General features: G+C 40.5%; 1 long non-coding RNA gene and 1 pseudogene across 2 annotated transcripts in view; one reads left to right on the plus strand and one right to left on the minus strand.

Annotated features, from left to right (window-relative positions):
* LOC116532418 overlaps window positions 1-3,283 on the plus strand; it is an 87,059-nt gene extending 83,776 nt beyond the window's left edge. For both annotated transcript variants that reach the window (XR_004260858.1, XR_004260859.1), the window contains exon 3: window positions 3,066-3,283. This is a non-coding gene — a long non-coding RNA (uncharacterized LOC116532418). The remainder of the gene's footprint in view (window positions 1-3,065) is intronic.
* Window positions 3,284-10,081: 6,798 nt separating this feature from the next.
* On the minus strand, window positions 10,082-10,204 carry LOC116536309 (annotated as a pseudogene).
* Window positions 10,205-21,053: the final 10,849 nt, after the last annotated feature.

The raw sequence follows: 21,053 nt of genomic DNA on the forward strand, positions 1-21,053 counted from the left end.
TTTGTGTTGTTAGAAGCCAGGATGATGGTTACTTTTGGAGGAAGTTAGTAATTGACAGCAGGCATACAGGCTTTCTAGGGTTCTGACAATGTTCTAGTTCTTAATCCAGGGTGCTGTTTACATGGGTGTGGAAATTGATTAAGCTTTGATGATGAGTTTCATACTTTTAAGTATGTGAAATGAAAGCATTGCCATTGTTTAACTGGCAGCAGTATCCCCCCTTTTCTAGCAGTATTTAGATAATGATGTGTCTTGTAATTGATGGCATCTTGGTTGAGGTAAAATATTTTCATCAGTGGTCAAGTAGTAATAGTTCCCTAACTATAGTTCCCTAACATCTGTCTTACTCTCACTTTTCCAATTCATCTCAAATGCTCAGTGTGGCACCCCATAATCTCTTAACTTTTTTCTTAAGAGTAAAACTGATTCTTAGCTTGATATGTATTCACCTAGAAAAAAAATTATCCTGCCCAGGCTCCTCTGCTCCTAGGTATGGTCAGTGTGATGACATTTTGGTCTCTATCAGAGGAAAGGGTATGGAGTAGTGTGCAGGAAAGTGTTAGCCGCCTCAAGTTGCAAATCTTGCAGTTTTCTTAGAAGGGCCTGTTTCATGACTGGCCCTTGGCTGACTCCTCAGAATTGAGCCCTTAGAGTGTTTTAACTGATGAGTGCTTTGCATGAATCACATTATACCCGTTTATCTGGATAGTTTGTGCCAACAATGTGTTATGATGGATACCTGCTTTCCTTTTTGGGGTCTGGGACTCCAGTGACTGTGGTCAGTCATATAGAAACTATATACCTATGTGACTGACACCTGATAAAAGCCCTAGATTCAGAGGAGCTTCCCTGACAGACCCCTGCACAGAATAGGTTCTCACAACTTGTTGCTGGTAGAAATAAGTGCTTCCTGTGTGACTCCACTGGGAGAGACTCTTGGAAGTTTGCCCTTGGTTTCCTCTGGACTTCACCCCATGTATTTTTCCTTTGTTGAATTTGCTTTGTATCCTTTCACTGCAATAAACCATAACTGGAATGTAATGATTTCTGCATCTGGTAAGTCCTTCTAGTGAATCACCAAATGTACAAGTCTTGGGGAACCCTGGTGCCGATGGTGTAATATAATTCAAAAAATATTCATTCCTCTCCTTCAGCTTTCATAGAAAGAGAATACTTTCCATGTGATTGATATTGAACTTGACGATGTGACTTTCTTTTGGCAATGGCATGTAGGTAGAAGAGAGTTTTTGTTAATTCAAACCTTATACCATAAAAGGCATTGCACATTTTTGTTTGCCTTTCTGGGAGCATTTGAACTCCTCCATGGAAAGAACATGTTTCTAGAAGCTGTTGAGTTTATTAGCCTGGGCAATAGAGTGAAGACACATAAAGCAGACCGAAGTCCAAATCATAGCGTGGTGCCAAGGCTGGTCAGATTAGCAGCCTGAAGCAGAGCCACCCTGCTGAGCCCAGACTAGATCAGAGCCACAGGCATGAGAATACTTTAACCCAGCATTATTGGTAAAGACTTAACTGATACAGGCATTTCTGGAAACCTCATTAAAGACTGCGGGTGTATATCTTCTCTTTGTCTCCTTTGCTGTCTGGAAATCCAGATTTGGTCCTAAAGCTCTATCTGATTTTGTGGGTAGTGATGAGGGAGACCAGAACCTAGAGATAGCTGGAAGGCACATGGAGCCCTAATGACTCTGTGGAGCCACCACGCTTCCAAGTTTTGGGTTAGATTTTCTGTCATGTGCAGCTACACTTAATTCTAACTAACAGCAAATCCTTATCCACCAATAGACTCTTAAACTATTAGACCTGAGAGAGACAAGTCAAATGAGGAAAGCTCAGGCAAAACACTTTTACAGTCTCCTGGAAGGTCTTGGGCAATTTTCTGAATATGAATCTGTTACCAGTTTTAGTATTTCCCCCAAATTTCATGCCTAAGAGAATTTCCGACTCTAGAAGAATTTTTTTTTAAAGCTACTGCTAATCTTTGGGATAGTTTATCAATTTCTTTAAAAAGAAGTTTTTCTTTTCCTGTCTCCAAGCTCTTTCAAATGAAACCTGAGTGAAAGCCAACATGTAAAATAATCATGAGCCAAAATACTCTGAAAGAAGGATGGTGACAAAGTGTGGCATTATGCATCTTCTTTCTCTTTGTCCCAGAGTGGTCTCCCCCAAATTGCTCTGGCTGTGTGATGCCCAGGACTGTAAGGGGTGTGGGTAGAGGTGGGGTGGCAGGTTGAAATCCTATGCATTTTCAGAGAGGGAAACAGACTCCCTCCCCCTCCAAAAGAAATCAAAGGACCAGATTTGGGTTTATTTCCAAGAATCAGAGGCATCCAGTGATAGGGTGGTCTGCCTTGTGAGGAGGTGATGTTCCCATCCAGAAGTGGTATCCCTTTCATCTCTGGATCCCACCCCCACTTTTCAGCCAGCCCAGGGCTTTGCTTGAGAACACTTTATTGAAAGTCACATTATTATTTCCTTCAATGCACTCTGTCTTCCATCAGGGGTGGAAGGGAAAGAGTGAGGCAGACAATTACATTGCTGATGTGGGATTTTTAAAGGGAAATTATGGGGACTACCCAGGTGTGGTGAAAACTCCTCACTGTCTTCCCATGGGACCCATTATTTTGCAAACTGCAACTATTAAAAATGATTTAAAATCACTTGCCAACTTTATCATGCTGTTAGATTCACTTGAATCCTACCTAGCTCTTAAAAAGGGTACAGGCAGTCAAAGCATGTTCACTCTCAAAATGGTGTGGAATATGATGTCTGCTATTTAGAAAGCTGAAATCTACTACACCATCAATGGCAATCTTCCCGACATTCCCTATTCTATTTGATGTTATTTCCTATCTTCTAGATTCTGTCTCCTGTATCACTTCATTTTTACCTTGGTATTTTTCCCACTAAAGATATCTCTGGGCTTTTGCTTGTTTAGTCCTCTCCTTCCAAATATAGAGAAAACCCTAAGAAGTTTTTGTCTTTACCCACCTTTTTTAAAGGTGATTACTCTTCATGTTCACTTTTATCTTCTTTCCTTTCAGTTTCTTCAAGAAAGACATCTGAGGTGTGTGATTATCCTGTAAGACTGACCCAAATCCTGCTGGCTTGGTGAGCTCATCTCCCAGTTGCCTGATTATCTTAGAATATTGAAAAGCTCCAGTGAAGATGAAGGTAAACAGTGAGGTGGTTGTACAGCAGCAACTGCGAGCAAATCTTTAGCTAATTAATAAAAGGCAGCGTCTTCAAAGCTTGATGTCAACTTTGGGGACCTAGGTTTAAAAGGGAGCTGCTGTCTGGTTCACTTTGTATTCTCACTTCAGAGGTTGCTGCTCTGTACAATTAACACTAAGGAAATGGAGAGGAAAATATTTTTCTGCAGAAAATGCTCAGGAGACCTCCTAATACTTTAGATTCTAGCAAAGGAAATGTCTTTAGTGTGACAAAAGCACAAATGGAGCAGAGATAAAATAAGTCACTTTCAAGATGTGCATTTAAGAACTCGAGAGCAGAAAGTTACTTTGAGTAGAGACAAAATGGATAATTTTACTAGTTGTCTATCACCTTAGTTAACTATCTTTGGGGAGGAAGAACTTCTGAGATTCTAATTAGGGAGTTTTCTAAAAAACATGCTATATAAGGTTTTAGTGCTTAGTTTTTATATTATAAAAATAACGCATGCTTGCTATAAAAATTTTTAAACAGAGAAGAATATTACATTGTTTGTGGTAGGCTAGGTTATGCTGCCTGTGGTAGTCAGCTGCAAGGATGGTCCCTGGGAATCCAGCTCCTGCTATCCATGCCTTTGTGCATTTCCCATCCCCTTGAATGTGGGCTGGATTTAGTGACTTGCTTCTAACGAACAGAATAAATGTCACTCCTAAGATTAGGCTACAAAAAGACTGTGGCTTACACTTGTTCCCTCTCTTTCTGCCCCTCTCTTATTTATCCTCAAGTCTCTCTCTGGGGAAGTAAGCTGCCTTGTCATGAGCAACCCTATGGAGAGGTCATACATGTTTTTAGCCAACAGCTACTAAGGAGCTGAGACCAACAGCCATGTGGGTGGGATTAGAAGCAGATTCTCCAGCTGCAGTAGAGCCTTGAGATATCTGCTGCCTTGGCCAACACTCTGTTGGTAGCTGCGTGAGGGGTTCTGAGCCAGAACTCCTCCTGAGTTCCTGGCCTGTGAAATAATACATATCGGTTGCTTCTAGCTGCTAAGCTTTAGGGGTGGGGGTTGGGGGAGTAATTTGTTACCCTCCAATAGACAACTACTACATTAATGAACTTCCATCTCTCAGTGCCTTTACACAAGAATCCCCTCCCACACACACATATGCACACTCACACATTTTTAGTTCAAGTTGGGCATACCCCTGGGAAGCTATCTTCTGTGGGTAACAGTGATCCTGGCTGCTGCTTTTTTGTAGTAGGGAGATTGCTTGAGGGACGCTTACAACTTCAAGTGTCCCAGAGAGAAAGTGATGTATGTCACTTCTGCTTACATGTCATGGGCTGAAACCAGTTATGTGATCCCACCTAACTGCATGGGAAAATGGGAAATTGCAAAAGTATATGGATAGTCAATGAGAATTAAAGGTTTGTGCTACATGTATGGCATAAAAAGTGAAAATCCCTTTTCTCCCCATCGAACATTTCATACGTAACTGTTTGAATTGTGCTTTTTCAGATACATACACTTCTCATATAAGCACATAATTATATATATATGCACAAATAAGCACAGAGGCATATAAAATATATATGATGTATCTCATTAATATACCAAAAATATATCTAGTATATAAATTAGATATATATTTTACATGCCTCTGTGCTTATATGATTATATTTGTTATATATAGGTATGATTATATATTATGATATATGTATATGTAAAAATAGGATTAAATTTCTGCATAGAGATCTATTTCATTCTTGGTAATATCTGCTTGGTATTTCATGGTATGGAATATTAAATTTCTGCATAGAGATCTATTTCATTCTTGGTAATATCTGCTTGGTATTTCATGGTATGGAATATACCATAATTCATTTTGTTGTTTCCCGTTAATGAAGTGTAATATAATTTAATCATTTCTATGGCTACAAAAATGACTCAATAGCTTCTGATCCCTCTCGAACTTGTCCACATGCCATCATGTGCATGCACTGAAATCAGTTCAGGGAGGGAAAAAATCTTGTCTCCACCAGCACTTGCCTTACCCCATTCTTTCTGTCTGCTTAAATAAAGGGCATCCTCGTGTTTGCACCTTTTTCCTTTTTCTCGGAGGCAATAAGATATATTAGGAAACTGTTGAAGAATTAAACTTCACCAGCTATCATTTTGATAAAAAATACAAAGGACAGAAGGAACTAGCATTTATTAAGTGCAGAATACTTAGGCACTGTGCTGCACATTTATATACTGATTTCACTAGAATCTCGTTATCACTATGAAATCTGTAATTATTATTTATCTCCCACAATGAAATCTTCATCATAGGCTTTAAGCACCTCTTTTCCTCCACCCCACCACATATACTCAGCATGTAAAATAAATACATGTATTTGGTAGAAAGCAGAATTAACAAGGCTGTAATGATTGCTGCTTTTCTTAATAAAGGTACTATAAAGATCTGTGTGCCCTTTCCCAGAAGATAGACCATACATATTTCAAAAGGAAAAAGAACATGCAATGTTTGCAAATTTCCTGGGAAGATTCTCTGTCCACAAGTGTGCTAGCTTGCTTTCTAATGTTTCTATTAAAGAACAAAACAACAAATATATGTGTGTGTGTGTGTGTGTGTGTGTGTGTGTATGAAGGAAGAGAAATATGACTGACTGTCTCCTTTGGTCCATTGTTTCCACTTGGGAATTTTCTAAAAAAGCATGAACATCCTCTGCCTTTGAAGTAGTTGCCAGTTTATGTCTGTGGTTTCTGAGGATTGTAGGCAAACTCCTCTGGGTCCTTCTCTCTGACCAAGCAAGCTATTCCAGTTCAGAGGCCTGGGACTACTGGACAGCAAAATATTTCAACTTTGGCAGAGAGGTGGGGGCAGGGAGAATGATACCTGAATTTTTTATAGCATTTTCATGGATGGGGAATAGAGGGAGAGAAAACTCCCTTTACTGATCTCTGGTTTCTGGAGTTCTGCAACTTCCTTCTGTCTGCAATTCAAAGAAGTAAGGTAAGCCTCAGTCTACAGAGGGAGCCGTCTCTAATCCTGGCAGGTGCTAAAATAGTATTACTATTTCAACTTTGCAGATGAATAAACAGAGGCTGAGAGAGATTAAGGACTTTGATCCCCAGCTCTGAATAACCATTCAGGCCTTCAGGACATGTGCCTTCTTTACCTGTTTGGATTGAAGTAGGTGGTCTCTTAAGGTCTCTTAATGTTTAAAATACATTATTCTAAGCAGAGCTGTAGCCAAATTATAAACATCTAGAAGAGCTCTCCTTCAGTCCCAACACCTTGAACATTTTCTCTGGATAGCCTAAAAATAAATTCTTACTCTACAGCCCTTCAGCTGATGGAAAGATTGGAGACCTTTTAAGAGAATACTCTGCTAAAGAATTTGATCTGTTCAAAGTAAAGAAAAATTTTAACAATAGACATTTATATTTTACCATGTTCCTACAAATGAACCCAGCAGAGAGTGACGTTTCTGTTCGGTAGGTATTACGATGGGACTTGTTTTCTATGTATCTGCAGGTTCCTGGGCATTGTATGGAACCAGGAAAGGGAAATAGAAGCTGCTCTGAAAATCAATGTTAAATGGAGGTATCCATGCCCAGTTAGAAAAGCTATACAAATTAGGTTACATTAATGAACAGTTTTCCTTTTCTTGGTATTATATATTTCAAAATAGCTGGAAGAGATCTTGAAATGTCCCTAACACATAGAAATAACACATGCTTGGCCGGGCATGGTGGCTCACACCTGTAATTACAACACTTTGGGAGGCCGAGGTGGGTGGATCATGAGGTCAGGAGTTTGAGACCAGCCTGGCTAAGATGGTGAAACCTTGTCTCCACTAAAACAAAAGTTAGCTGGGCACGGTGGTGGGTGCCTGTAATCCCAGCTACTTGGGAGGCTGACGTAGGAGAATCATTTGAACCCAGGAGGCGGAGGTTGCAGTGAGCCGAGATCGCGCCACTGCACTTTAGCCTGGGTGACCAAAAAAACATAATAATACATGCTCCATGTGACAGATATCCTAAATACCCTGACTTGATTATTACATTCTATGCATGTAACAAAGTATCATATGTACCCTATAAATACACACTAATGTTAGGTATTAATTAAAAAGTCAGGTTTTCAATTGATAAATAATATCACCACAGTAATTCCAGCACCTTGAGAGGCCAAGGTGGGAGGATCATTTGAGACCAGGAGTTTAAGACCAGCTTGGGCAACATAGCAAAAACCCATCTCTATAAATATTTGCTTTTTAATTAGCTAGATATGGTGGTGCATGCCTTTAGTCCCAGCTACTTGGGGGGCTGAAGAAGGAGGATCTCTTAAACCTAGGATTTTGAGGCTCCAGTGAGCTATGATCATGCCATTGTACTCCTGCCTGGGCAACAGAGCAAGACTGTGTCTCTAAAAAAATTCACAGTGGCTCATGCCTGTAATCCTTGCACTTTGGGAGGCTGACATAGGTGGATCACTTGAGGTCAAGAATTTAAGACCAGCCTGGCCAACATGGTAAAGCCCTGTGTCTACTAAATACAAAAAATTAGCCAGGCGTGGTGGCACATGCCTGTAATCCCAGCTACTCAGGAGGCTGAGGCAGGAGAATTGCACGAATCCAGTAGACAGAGGTTACAGTTCTCCGAGAGTGGGCCACTGGACTACAGAGTGAGACTCCATCTCAAAAAAAAAAAATTAAAAATTAAGAATAGATAACAATCGGACTGAAGTATTGTAAAAATACCTTTAAAAATGAAGAAAAAATTACTGTCCCTCCAAGAATTGTTGTCATTGAGAGATATGCATGTGTGTTCTAATGTCCATTTGTTCATTCAATAAATATTTACTAAGTGCATACAATGTGTCCAACACTGATGTAGTTGCTGGGAATAAAATAGTGAACAAAAAAAGATGATATGGAGGTTACCATCACGGAGCTTTTTCATTCCAGAGAGGGGAAAGAGTTCAAAGCAATAATTAACAGAAGTAATATGTCAGATGCAAAGGATTACTATGGAGAGAAAGCAGAGCCAAAAGAGTATGGGTTGGAGGAGGTTTCAATTTTAAGTAGAATAGTGAGGAGGTGATAATTTGAGTGCTAAGCCTTTCAGACGTCAGAGGGAGGAGTGTTCTAGGTAGGAAATTGCTAGGAAAGGCAAGGATGCCAGAGGGGCTGGAGAAGAGTGAAATTGGGGAGACAAGTAAGAGATGAGGCCAAATAGCAACAGAGCATTTGGACATATGGTCCTTTAGAGGATTTAATATGGACTGTAAGTTTTATTGAGTTGAATGGGGGAACATTGTAGGGATTCTAGCATAGGAGTGATAAGGTCTGATTTTGTAGTAGAAACATTCTGGCATATGTGTTGGAAATGAACTAGGGAGGCCATTTGGAATCTCTTGCAGTAATCCAGCAGAAAAACAATGGTAGCTTAGATCAAGTTACAAAGAGGCGGCAAAAAGAGGTTTGATTCTGGATATATTCACTGAACAATTGAATGCGGGATGTGAGAGAAAGAGAGTCACAGATGACCTCTACATTTTTGGTCTGAGCAATTGGAAGGCTGGAGTTATTATTGAAGGGTAATCAGGAATTCTGTTTTAAACATAAGTTTGAGATGTCAGCCAGATCTTCAAACGGCAAAGCATGAGTCTGCATTTCATGGGAGAGGTCTAGACTGAAGAAAAATGTTTGGGAATCATATACTGGTACTCAAGTCTTGAGACTGATGAGCTTACTTAAAAATGGATGCAGGCAGAAAAAATATCTTCTGACTCAGCCCTGGGGCACTCCAAAGTTGAGAGGCTCGGTAGGTGAGGTAGAACCAGCAATGGCATGGAGAAGTCAGTTTAGATGCGAGTAATACCAAGGGGAGTGATGTCCTGGGAGCCAAGTGAAGAACATGTTTTAAGGAGGCGGTGATGAACAGAATCAAATAATGCTGACAGATCCAGTAAAATCAGGACTGAAAACCTGGCCATTGGATTTGGTAAAGTGGAGGTCCTTGATGGCCATAGCACAGGGAGTTCAGTGAAATGAGCAGTGGAAATCTAGAGTGGGTTCAAGAGATAATGACATGGAATGAATGACAGGGAGACTTGGAAGAGGATTAGATATCACATTGTGCCCCACCAACCCATGACATTAAAGGGTACCTGCCTCACAGATCTTCCCTGCTCTGTGGAGGTCTTGTGTGGATCTCCTAGTTTGAACAATTCAGACTTTGAAATTATTTTAGTGAGAGGAAGAGGATGGATTCTAATGTAAATCCGGCCCCTGTTTGTAGAGTGGGGTAGAGATTTACACTGGGGAGAACTGAAGAACTGGTCTGTTTAGTCAGCTTGGTCTGCTATAACAAAATATCATAAATTGTGTGGCTTTAACAAGAAACATTTATTTCCCATGGTTCTGGAAGCTGGAAGTCTAAGAGTGCCAGCATGGTTAGGTTCTTGGTGAGGGCCCTCCTCCTAGTTTACAGATGGCAGCTTTCTTGCTGTATTTTCACAGAGAGAGAGAGAGAGACTCTTTCCCATGTCTCCTCTTAAAGGGCACTAATCCTATGATGGCTCCACCCTCATGAATTATTTCCCAAAGGCCTCATTTCCAAATATCATCACATTGGGGGTTAGGCCTTGAACATATGAATTTTTGGAGGGCACAAATGTTCAGTTCATCATAATGTCTGTCTTGGAGAAAATGAAGAGAGCATCTTGAGCAGTGAGGAAATATTAGAAGATGGTGCACTGCTGTGAGGCAAAGTACTGCATGGGGTATTCTGCAACAGGTTTTAATTTCATTTGTTTCGTTGTAATCTCACTAGTTTCAATCCCCCAATAAAGTTTCTTTTGTTCACATGCAAACCACACACACATATGCACACACTTGTGTTCATGGTAGGGTTGGGAATGTACAGAAGAGGGGTGGCTCTCCCTAAGTATTTTCTAGTAACAAACTATAGAAATGACCCTGAAAGTATAGTCTTTCCCTAAGTATTTTCTGCCTGAGTTTCATTCACATACAAACCTCATACACACCCCTCCTTATGTTCTTGGTAGGGCTGGGAATATACAGAGGGGTGGCTCTCTGAGTATTTTCTGGCTGAGTCTGACATGCTAATAACAGGATATATTGAGGTAATACTGTGGTATAAGAGTTGCAGGCAGCAACCCACAGAGGTGTGAATGGAATTGAACAGTGAGGGAAAACATGGAAAAGCATCTGCCAAGTGAATGTAGGGGCATAAAGCTAATGGATCACCTCTTAAATATACAAGGAAACAGTGGCAATGTCAAAGGGATGCTGGCACTTTGGCACATATGACGGGGAGAAGCTACAAGGTGGGGAAGGTACTGTTCAGGAAGCCCTGCTGCCCTCCCTCCAGTCTTGATTTTTAGGGCTGGCTCTCACTGACCTATTTGGCCATGATAGCTCTACTCTATGCTTCAGATTCAGCATCCCTAATCCAAAACTTCAAAATCTGAAATGCTCCAATGAGCATTTCAGCCATGTCAGTGTTCAAAATGTTTTGAATTTTTGAACATTTTGGATTTGGGCTTGATATGGTTTGGCTGTGTCCCCACCCAAAAATCTCATCTTGAGTTGTAATCCCCGTAATTCCCACATGTCAAGGGCAGGACCAGGTAGAGGTAATTGGATCAAGGGAGTGGTTTCACCCATGCTCTTCTCATGATAATGAGTCTCACGAGATCTGATGGTTTTATAAATGTCTGGCATTTCCTCTGCTTGCACTCTTCTCTTTCCTGCTGCCTTGTGAAGAGGGTGCCTCGCTTCCCCTTCTACCATGATTGTAAGTTTCCTGAGGCCTCCCCAGCCATACTGAACTGAGTCAGTTAAACCTCTTTCCTTTATAAAATACCCAGTCACAGGCAGTTTTTTATAGCAGTATGCTCAACCTATATTAGTTAGATATCGTTATCATTCCCAAATTACAGATGAGAAAGTTGAAGTGGAATAAGACAAAGGGATTTGATTAGGTTCAAAGTTTTTGAATGTGTTAACAGTAGACCCAGGTTTACAATGGGCTTACTGCTCTCCGTATAAAGTACTGAGTGCTGTTGATAAAGAAACGGGTAAGATGCAGCTCTTCCTCTTTCCCAACCTCGGCTTTCCTGTCTCACAGTTTAGGGTGGGGCTTCTCAATTTGGGCACTCTTGACATTGGGCTAGTTAATTCTTTTTGAAGATGGCACCTTGCAATGTATGATGTTTAGCAGCATCCCTGACTTATACTCACTAGAGGCCAGAAGCACTACTTCCTTCAGTTGTAGCAAGCAAAAACGTCTCCAGATATTGCCAAATATCCCCTATGTGGGGAAAATGTCTCTGGTTGAGAACAGCAGTTTAGAGTTTCATTTCAGCTTGGACTGAGTTCTGGACAGTCCCTCTGTCACAGTTTCACAGCAAAGTGAGTTCAGGGGTATCCGGAGGCTCTCGATGGCATGCACTCTGTGCAGAGTCTCCTGGGGTCTGTGAGCTGGCCTAATTGTGGCATCTCTGGTGGAATCCTTGCACTCTCTCTTCCACAAGGACCTTTCCTTTGCTTGCCCCGCTTCTAAGGAAGTTCCCTTGTATACACTTAGCTTTCTACCTCTATTTCCTATATTCCCTCAAGTGTCCAGAAAAGATAGTAAAGAAGAGTTAAAAGGTGACTTCTCTGATTCAGTGTCTATTAGCTAACTGCACAGCAAGTATATGTGGCTGTTAAACTGCAGGAGAAAATATTATATGCTTGGATTTGTTTGGATTTACCTCTGATCAGGATGAGCAAGTAGAGAACTGATGGATATATGTTGGTAGGAAAAAAAAGTTTACCACCTTCAGTCAAAAAGGATTTAATTAATACCAAATCTAAATTTGCTTAGCACGGTAGCTTTAACCCCAGATATATCCTTTCCATACAGAAATGAAGAGACATTAATTTGGAATTCTATTTTAAGTATTATATATATTTTTAATCTGTCTGATTTTCCCACAAACCCCTGGATATGCTTGGATTCCTCCAGAAAGCTTGGCTTGTTGCTTGGATTTTGTGTGTTTCAGTACATTCTATTGGAATATTTTCTTTCAGACGTTTGTATCTGCCAAGTCTGTGACATTTCTCTGATGAAGCGTGCCTCCACGAGTCACCAAATGCTTATTGTTAAGCTGTAGCTTCATTTCTGCATTGACTAATTCTGCTTTATGCATAAAAGGCTACTGGGCTTGTGCTCAGGGAGTGAACTCAGGAGTAGCCACTGGGAGGGCCGTGAGAGATCTGGAAAGAGAGATTCCCAGACCTTTATCAGTTTGTTTTCCCATTTAAATTCATCAGGACACTCTATTCTTAATTCAGGGCATGTTATGATTTAGTGAAAGAACAGCTTCTCACTCTTCTACTTGTGATTTATTAGTAAGTAGCATCCTGGATGCTGGAAGGCCTGGGATATCATTTGGTTGACAACGTTAAGCTCTTTGAAGTCTTTCTCCTATATTCTGTTTTCTGAATTATTTCCTTATAGGAAGGCTTTCCTTATTGGCACCACTTAAATTATGCAGGATAGTTCTTGGTTTGATATATTATTAGAGAGTCAGGAGCCTCTGATGTGGGTTTAAATACAGTAGCTGTAGATAATTTTCCCATGAATGGTCTTGTTTGGTCACATGAGGTTTTCAGGAACAGCCACTATCCCAGTTTGGCCTAACAACCTCCTCCTTTGTCTGCCTGCCACTATACAGGCTGATAAAATTACCAGCTTTCCCAGCTGCTCTCAAAACTAGACATTTCTATGTGACCTAGTTCAGACCAAGGAGATGATAAAGGAAGTTTACTGGGTTTGGGGAGGTTCTGGGACAGATTTTTTTCTCATTGATGATAAAAGCATACAAGGATACTGCTCTCTAACTGCCCTGACTACTCACCTGTTTCCTACTTTTGACTATGGCCATGTGAGATGGCTGACACTGTGGCAGCCATCATGCAACTGTGAGGGAATGGTCTCTCCTCAAGTGAAACTTACAAAGTACTTCTACAACTGAACAAAAAGAGTTATAGATAATAGAATATGAAGAGATATAATTTCAAATTATGCTTAATTCATAAGAATGGTTAAAATTTACCAAATCCAGCAAATAAAACAGTACAAGCAAAAGAGTAGGTCCTGAGATACAAATATCTACATAACATTTTTGGTTTTTTGTTTTTTTAATGTATATATATTTTTTGCATTTTAGGTTCTGGGGTACATGTAAAGAACATGCAGAATTGTTGCATAGTTACATACATGGCAATATGGTTTGCTGCCTCCATCCCCATTACCTATATCTGGCATTTCTTCCCATGTTATCCCTCCCCAACTCCCTATACCCACTGTCCCTCCCTTAGTCTGCCCCCACAGACCTCAGTGTAAGATGCTCACCTCCTGGTGTCCATGTGTTCTCATTGTTCAACACCCGCCTATGAGTGAGAACATGCAGTGTTTGATTTTCTGTTCTTGTGTCAGTTTGCTGAGAATGATGGTTTCCAGGTTCATCCATGTCCCTACAAAGGACATGAACTCATCATTTTTTATGGCTGCATAGTATTCCATGTTGTATATGTGCCACGTTTTCCCTGTCCAGTGTATCATCGATGGGCATTTGGGTTGGTTCCAAGTCTTTGCTATTGTAAACAGCATTGCAATGAACATTTGTGTGCATGTGTCCTTATAACAGAACGATTTATAATCCTTTGGATATATACCCAGTAATGGGTTTGCTGGATCAAATGGAATTTCTATTTCAAGGTCCTTGAGGAATCACCACACTGTCTTCCACAATGGTTGAACTAATTTACACTCCCACCAACAGTGTAAAAGTGTTCCTGTTTCTCTACAACCTCTCCAGCATCTGTTATCTCTAGATTTTTTAATGGTTACCATTCTAACTGGCGTGAGATGGTATCTCAATGTAGTTTTGATTTGTATTTCTCTAATGACCAGTGATGATGAGCATTTTTTCATGTTTGTTGGCCTCATATATGTCCTCTTTTGAAAAGTGTCTGTTCATATCCTTTGCCCACTTTTGAACAGGTGTTTTTTCTTGTAAATCTGTTTTAGTTCTTTGTAGATTTTGGAGGTAAGTCCTTTGTCAGATGGGTAGATTGCAAAAATGCTTTCCCATTCTGTTGGTTGCTGGTTCACTCTAATGATTGTTTCTTTTGCTGTGCAGAAGCTCTGGAGACTAATCAGATCCCATTTGTCTAATTTGGCTTTTGTTGCCAATGCTTTTCGTGTTTTAGTCATGAAGTCCCTGCCTATGCCTATGTCCTGAATGGTTTTGCCTAGGTTTTCTTGTAGAGTTTTTATGGTGTTAGGTCTTATGTTTAAGTCTTTAATCCATCTGGAGTGAATCTTAGTGTAAGGTTTCAGGAAGGAATCCAGTTTCTGCTTTCTGCACATGGCTAGCCAGTTTTGCCAACACCATTTATTAAACAGGGAATCCTTTCCCCATTGCTTGTTTTTGTCAGGTTTGTCAAAGATCAGATGGTTGTAGATGTGTGACGTTGCCTCTGAGGCGTCTATTCTGTTCCGTTGGTCTATATCTCTGTTTTGGTACCAGTACCATGCTGTTTTGATTACTATAGCCTTATAATATGGTTTGAAGTCATGTAGCGTGATGCCTCCAGCTTGGTCCGTTTGCTTAGAATTGACTTGGCTACGTGGGCTCTCTTTTGGTTCCATATGAAGTTTAAGGTGGTTTTCTCCAGTTCTGTGAAGAAAGTCATTGGTAGCTTATTGGGGATAGCATTGAATCTATAAATTACTTTGGGCAGTATGGCCATTTTCATGATATTGATTCTTCCTAACCATGAGCATGGAATGTTTATCCATCTGTTTGTGTCCTCTCTTATTTCCTTGAGCAGTGGTTTGTAGTTCTCCTTGAAGAGGTCCTTTACATCCTTTATTAATTGTATTCCTAGGAATTTAATTCTCTTTGTAGCAATTGTGAATGGGTGTTGGCTCTTGATTTGGCTCTCTTTCAGTCTGTTATTTGTGTATAGAAATGCTTGTGATTTTTGCACATTGATTTTGTATCCTGAGACTTTGCTGAAGTTGCTTATCAGTTTCAGGAGATTTTGGGCTGAGATGATGGGGTCTTCTAAATATACAGTCATGTCATCTGCAAATAGAGACAATTTGACTTCCTCCTTTCCTAATTTAATACACTTTATTTCCTTTTCTTGCCTGATTGTTCTGGCTGGAACTTCCAATACTACATTGAATAGGAGTGGTGAGAGAGGGCATCATCGTCTAGTGCCAGATTTCAAAGGGAATGCTTCCAGTTTTTGCCCATTCAGTATGATATTGGCTGTGGGTTTGTTGTAAGTAGCTTTTATTATTTTGAGATACATTCCATCAATATCTAGCTTATTGAGAGTTTTTAGCATAAAGGACTGTTGAATTTTGCTGAAGGCCTTCTCTCTGTCTATTGAGATAATCATGTGGTTTTTGTCTTTCATTCTGTTTATGTGGTGAATTACATTTATAGACTTGTGTATGTTGAACTAGCCTTGCATTCCCAAGATGAAGCTTACTTGATCATGATGGATAAGCTTTTTGATGTGCTGTTGCAGTCAGTTTGCCAGTATTTTATTGAAGATTTTTGCATCTATGTTCATCATGGATATTGGCCTGAAGTTTTCTTTTTTTGTTGAGTCTCAGTTGGGTTTTGGTAACAGAATGATGTTGGTCTCATAAAGTGGTTTGGGAAGGATTCCCTGTTTTTGTATTGTTTGGAATAATTTCAGAAGGAGTGGTACCAACTCCTCTTTGTATGTCTCATAGAATTCGGCTGTGAACCCATCTGGACCTAGACTTTTTTTGGTTGGTAGGCTATTAATTGCTGCCTCAACTTCAGCCCTTGTTATTGGTCTATTTAGGGTTTCTACTTCTTCCTCCTGGTTTAGGCTTGGGAGGGTGTGAAGGTCCAGGAATTTATCCATTTCTTCCAGGTTTGCTGGTTTATGTGAATAGAGTTGTTTGTAGTAACCTCTGATGGTGGTTTGTATTTCTGTGGAATCTGTGGTGATATCCCCTTTATCATTTTTTATTGCATATATTTGATTATTCTCTCTTTTCTTTTTTATTAAACTGGCTAGTGGTCTGTCTATTTTGTTGATCTTTTAAAAAAAACCAGCTTCTGTATTTATTGATTTTTTTGAAACGTTTTTTGTATCTCTGTCTCCTTCAGTTCTGCTCTGATCTTAGTTATTTCTTATCTTCTGCTAACTTTGGACTTTTTTTTATCTTGCTTCTTTTGCTCTTTCAATTTTGATGATAGGGTGTTGATTTTAGATTTTCCTTGCTTCTCATGTGGGCATTTATAGCTATAAATTTTCCTCTAGACACTGCTTTAATTGTTTCCTAGAGATTCTGGTACGTTGTGTCTTCATTCTCATTGGTTTAGAAGAACATCTTTCTTTATGGCTTCATTTCATTGTTTATCCAGTAAACGTTCAAGAGCCAGTTGTTCAGTTTCCGTGAAGTTGTGTGGTTCTGAGTTAGTTTCTGAATTATGAGTTCTAATTTGATTGCAGAATGATCTGAGAGGCTGTTTTGATTTCCATTACTTTGCATTTGCTGAGGAGTGATTTACTTCCAATTATATGGCTAATTTTAGAGTAAGTGTGGTGTGGTGGTGAGAAGAATGTATATTCTGTGGATTTGGGGTGGAGAGTTCTGTAGACGTCTATTAGGTTTGCTTGGTCCAGGTCTGAGTTCAGGTCCTGGATATCCTTGTTAATTTTCTTTCTCATTGATCTGTCTAATATTGACCGTGGAGTGTTAAAGTCTCCCACTATTATTATGTGGGAGTCTAAGTCTCTTTGTAGGTCATTAAGAACTTGATTTATGTATCTGGGTGCTCCAGTATTAGGTGCGTATGTATTTAGAATCATTAGCTCTCCTTGTTACATTGATCCTTTTACCATTATGTAATGTTCTTCTTTGTCTCTTTTGATCTTTGTTGGTTTAAAGTCTATTTGATCAGAGACTAGGATTGCAACTCCTGTTTTTTATTTTTTGCTCTCCATTTGCTTTTTAAATCTTCCTCCATCCCTTTATTTTGAGCCTATGTGTATCCTTGCATGTACGATGGGTTTCCTGGATACAGCATAACCATGGGTTTTGACTTTTTATCCAATTTGCCAGTCTGTGTCTTTTAAATGGGACATTTAGCCAATTTACGTTTATGGTTGATATTGTTATATGTGAATTTGATCCTGCCATTTTGATGCTAGCTGGTTGTTTTGCCCATTAGTTGATGCAATGTCTTCATTGTATTGATGCTCTTTACCATTTGATATGTTTTTGGAGTGGCTGGTACTGGTTGTTCCTTCTATGTTTAGTGCTTCTTTCATGAGCTCTTGTAAAGCAGGCCTGGTGGTGACGAAATCTCTCAGCAATTGCTTGTTCGTAAAGGATTTTATTGACCGGGTGCAGTGGCTCACGCCTATAATCCCAGCATTTTGGGAGGCCAAGGTGGGCAGATCATGAGGTCAAGAGATTGAGACCATCCTGGCCAACATGGTGAAACCCCGCCTCTACTAAAAATGCAAAAATTAGCCAGATGTGGTAGCACATTCCTGCAGTCCCAACTACTTGTGAGGCTGAGACAGGTGAATTGTTTGAACTTGGAAGGTGGAGGTTGCAGTGAGCCAAGATTGCACCACTGCCCCTTGCCTGGGTGACAGAGCAAGATTCCGTCTCAAAAAAAAAAAAAAAAAAAAAAAAGGATTTTATTTCTCTTTGGCTTATGAATCTTAGTTTGACTGGATATGAAATTCTAGGTTGAAAGTTCTTTCCTTTAAGGATGTTGAATATTGTCCCCCACTCTATTCTGGCTTGTAGGATTTCTGCTGAGAGATCCACTGTGAGTCTGTTGGGCTTCCCTTTGTAGGTAACCCGACTTTCTCTTTGGCTGTCCTTAGCATTTTTTCCTTCATTCCAACCCTGGTGAATTTGATGATTATGTGCCTTGGGGTTGCTCTTCTTGAGGAATATCTTTGTGGTGTTCTCTGTATTTCCTGGACTTGAATGTTGGCTTGCCTTGCTAGGCTGGGGAAGTTGTCCTGGATAATATCCTGAAGAGTGTTTTCCAACTTGGATTCATTCTCTCCCTTACATTCAGGTACATCTATTAAACATATTAGGTCTTTTCACATAATCCCATATTTCTTGGAGGCTTTGTTCATTTCTTTTTACTTTTTTTTCTCTAATCTTGCCTTCTTGTTTTATTTCATTGAGTTGATCTTCAGTCTCTGATATACTTTCTTCTGCTTGGTTGATTTGGCTGTTGAAACTTGTGTGTGCTTCACAAAGTTCTCGTGTTGTGTTTTTCAGCTCCATCAATTCATTTATATTCCTCTCTAAGCTGTTTATTCTTGTCAGCATTTCATCAAACCTTTTTTCAAGGTTCTTAGTTTTTTTGCACTGGGTTAGAACATGTTCTTTTAGCTCAGAGAAGTTTGTTATTACCCACCATCTGAAGCCTGTCCCTGTCAATTCATCAGACTTATTCTCCATCCAGCCTTCTTCCCTTGCTGGTGAGGAGTTGTGATCCCTTGGAGGAGGAGAGCCATTCTGGTTTTGGGTATTTTCATCCTTTTCGCACTGGTTTCTTTCCATATTTGTGGATTTATTTACCTGTGGTCTTTGTGGTTGGTGACTTTCAGATGGGGTCTCTGAGTGGACATCCTTTTTGTTGCTGATGAAGTTATTTCTTTCTTTTTCTTAGTTTTCCTTCTAACAGTCAGGCCCACCTGTTGTAGGACTGCTGGAGGTCCACTTCAGACTCTGCTTGCCTGGGGATCACCTGCAGTGGCTGCAGAACTGTAAGGGTTGCTGCCAGTTTCTTCTTCTGTTATCTTTGTCCCAGAAGGATATCTGCCAAATATCGGCCTGAGCTCTCCTTTATGAGGTGTTTCTTTTATTATATGGGGGTCAGGGAGCTGCTTGAGGAGACAGTCTGTCCCTTACAGGAGCTCAAGTGCTGAGCTGTGAGCCCTATTGTTCCATTCAGAGCTGCTGGGCAGGTACGTTTAAGTCTGCTGCAGCAGAACTCATAACTGCCTTTTTCCCCCAGGTTCTCTGTCCCAGGAAGGTGGGGCTTTATTTATAAGTTCCTGTCATTCTGCTGCCTTTTTTCAGAGATGCCCTGCCCAGTGAGAAGGTAGCCTAGTCACAGTTTGCAAGCAGAGGCATTGCCGAACTGCCATGGGCTCTGCCCAGCTGCTGTGTGAACTTCCTGCAGTTCTGTTTATAGGGGTATAGTTAGAACTGCATCGGTAATGGCGGACACCCTTTCCCCCACAGAGCTGGACTGTCTCGGGTCCAGTGTGCTTGCTGTGAAACTCTCAATCCAGAGCGTTTCAGATTTCTGGTCTTTGTGGGGGTGGGAGCAGCTGAACCAGATCACTTGGCTCCCTGTTTTAGCCTCCTTTTTTTCAGTTGAACCGGTGACTCCATCTCCCAGGTGTTCCAGTCACCAGTTGAAACAGTGCCTGGATTTGTGTGAGTTTTTGTGCGGAGACCTGCTGCACTGGCTGAAACAGCTGCTCTGGAGACTCATGGTGCTTTTCTGTCTGGGAATCTCCTGGTCTGTGGACAGTAAAAATTCATTTGGAAATGCAGTGATCACTCACCCTCTGTGTTTGCACTGGGAACTGCAATCCAGAGCTGTTCCTATTCAGCCATCTTGGATCCTCCCTACATAACGTTTAAGTCTGGATTAAGGTAAAACAAGGCAGAAGCTCTGAAGTTCCATACTCTATGATTTAAATAACATAATAACAATTTAATTTGTCCCCTGCCCTTTAACTCTAGAGTCTCCCTTAGATCCTTCTCTACCTTGAAGCCAAGCTGTTAGTGAGTACCATAGAGATCACTGTCTTATTATCTTCAAAAGAAACAACATAAACAGGCAGCTGTTCCCCAGCTCTTTGAGCCAGGTTCATCCACTTCCCTTTGGTTTTCTACATCAAGGCCAGCAGTATTTGAAGTAAAGCCTCTTCCTAACATTCGGAAGATATTTGAAGGGACTTGGCCTTTTGTTCACAACTGCAGTTAAATTAAGGACAAATGTAAAGTTGGTAAAAGGCTCAGATGTGTAGATGGCGTTTTGAATATAAGTGTTTAAGATATAGGACCTTATAGGATTTGGAAACCAAAATTACATTTAGGCCGACAGCTTGTGTGCAGCAAGATTCATCTCAATGTAATTTTAAAGAGCTGAGAGCCTAAGCTGCGGGAATCAGCCTTTGAAAGAAAAAGATGAGCTCAATATGCCATGGCTGTGCTACTTGAGCAACTACAAGATGTTCAAATATGCTAACTCTGAGCAGGGTAATGCACTGTGACATGTTCAGAGGAAGAATTGAATTCCATGAGACAGGAAAGCCAGTGATACAGGCTTTTATGCAAGTTAATTAATAAACTTCTCAAAGGATTACACCGCAATCAACTGCTTTCCCTGGAATAATATACAGAAGGGGGTGAAAAACATCTCAACTAACAGCTGGTAGCAGAATTCATTGCAGAGACGGAGCTGGCTCTGGTAGGCAAAGCCTTCTAGGATGTCTTTTGGGGAAGATGGTGAGACTCCAAGGCTTGGATGTTGGCTGGTCCTGCAGAAACCCAGTAGGAAACAGCAAACTGCTCAGCCTAAGAGGTATTTTATTTTTGGTCGTGTTGGAGGAGGCTATGAAAGGAGAGAGAGAAGGAGAGGAGAGGTATAAAGACGTGAGATGTGCTTTGGGTTGGGAGAGGTCTATAGAGCAAGAGATAGCCCTTGAAGCAT

The sequence above is a fragment of the Sapajus apella genome, unplaced genomic scaffold (assembly GCF_009761245.1).
Source record: "Sapajus apella isolate SASKATOON/1434 unplaced genomic scaffold, GSC_monkey_1.0 scaffold3, whole genome shotgun sequence".
Lineage (NCBI taxonomy): Eukaryota > Metazoa > Chordata > Mammalia > Primates > Cebidae > Sapajus > Sapajus apella.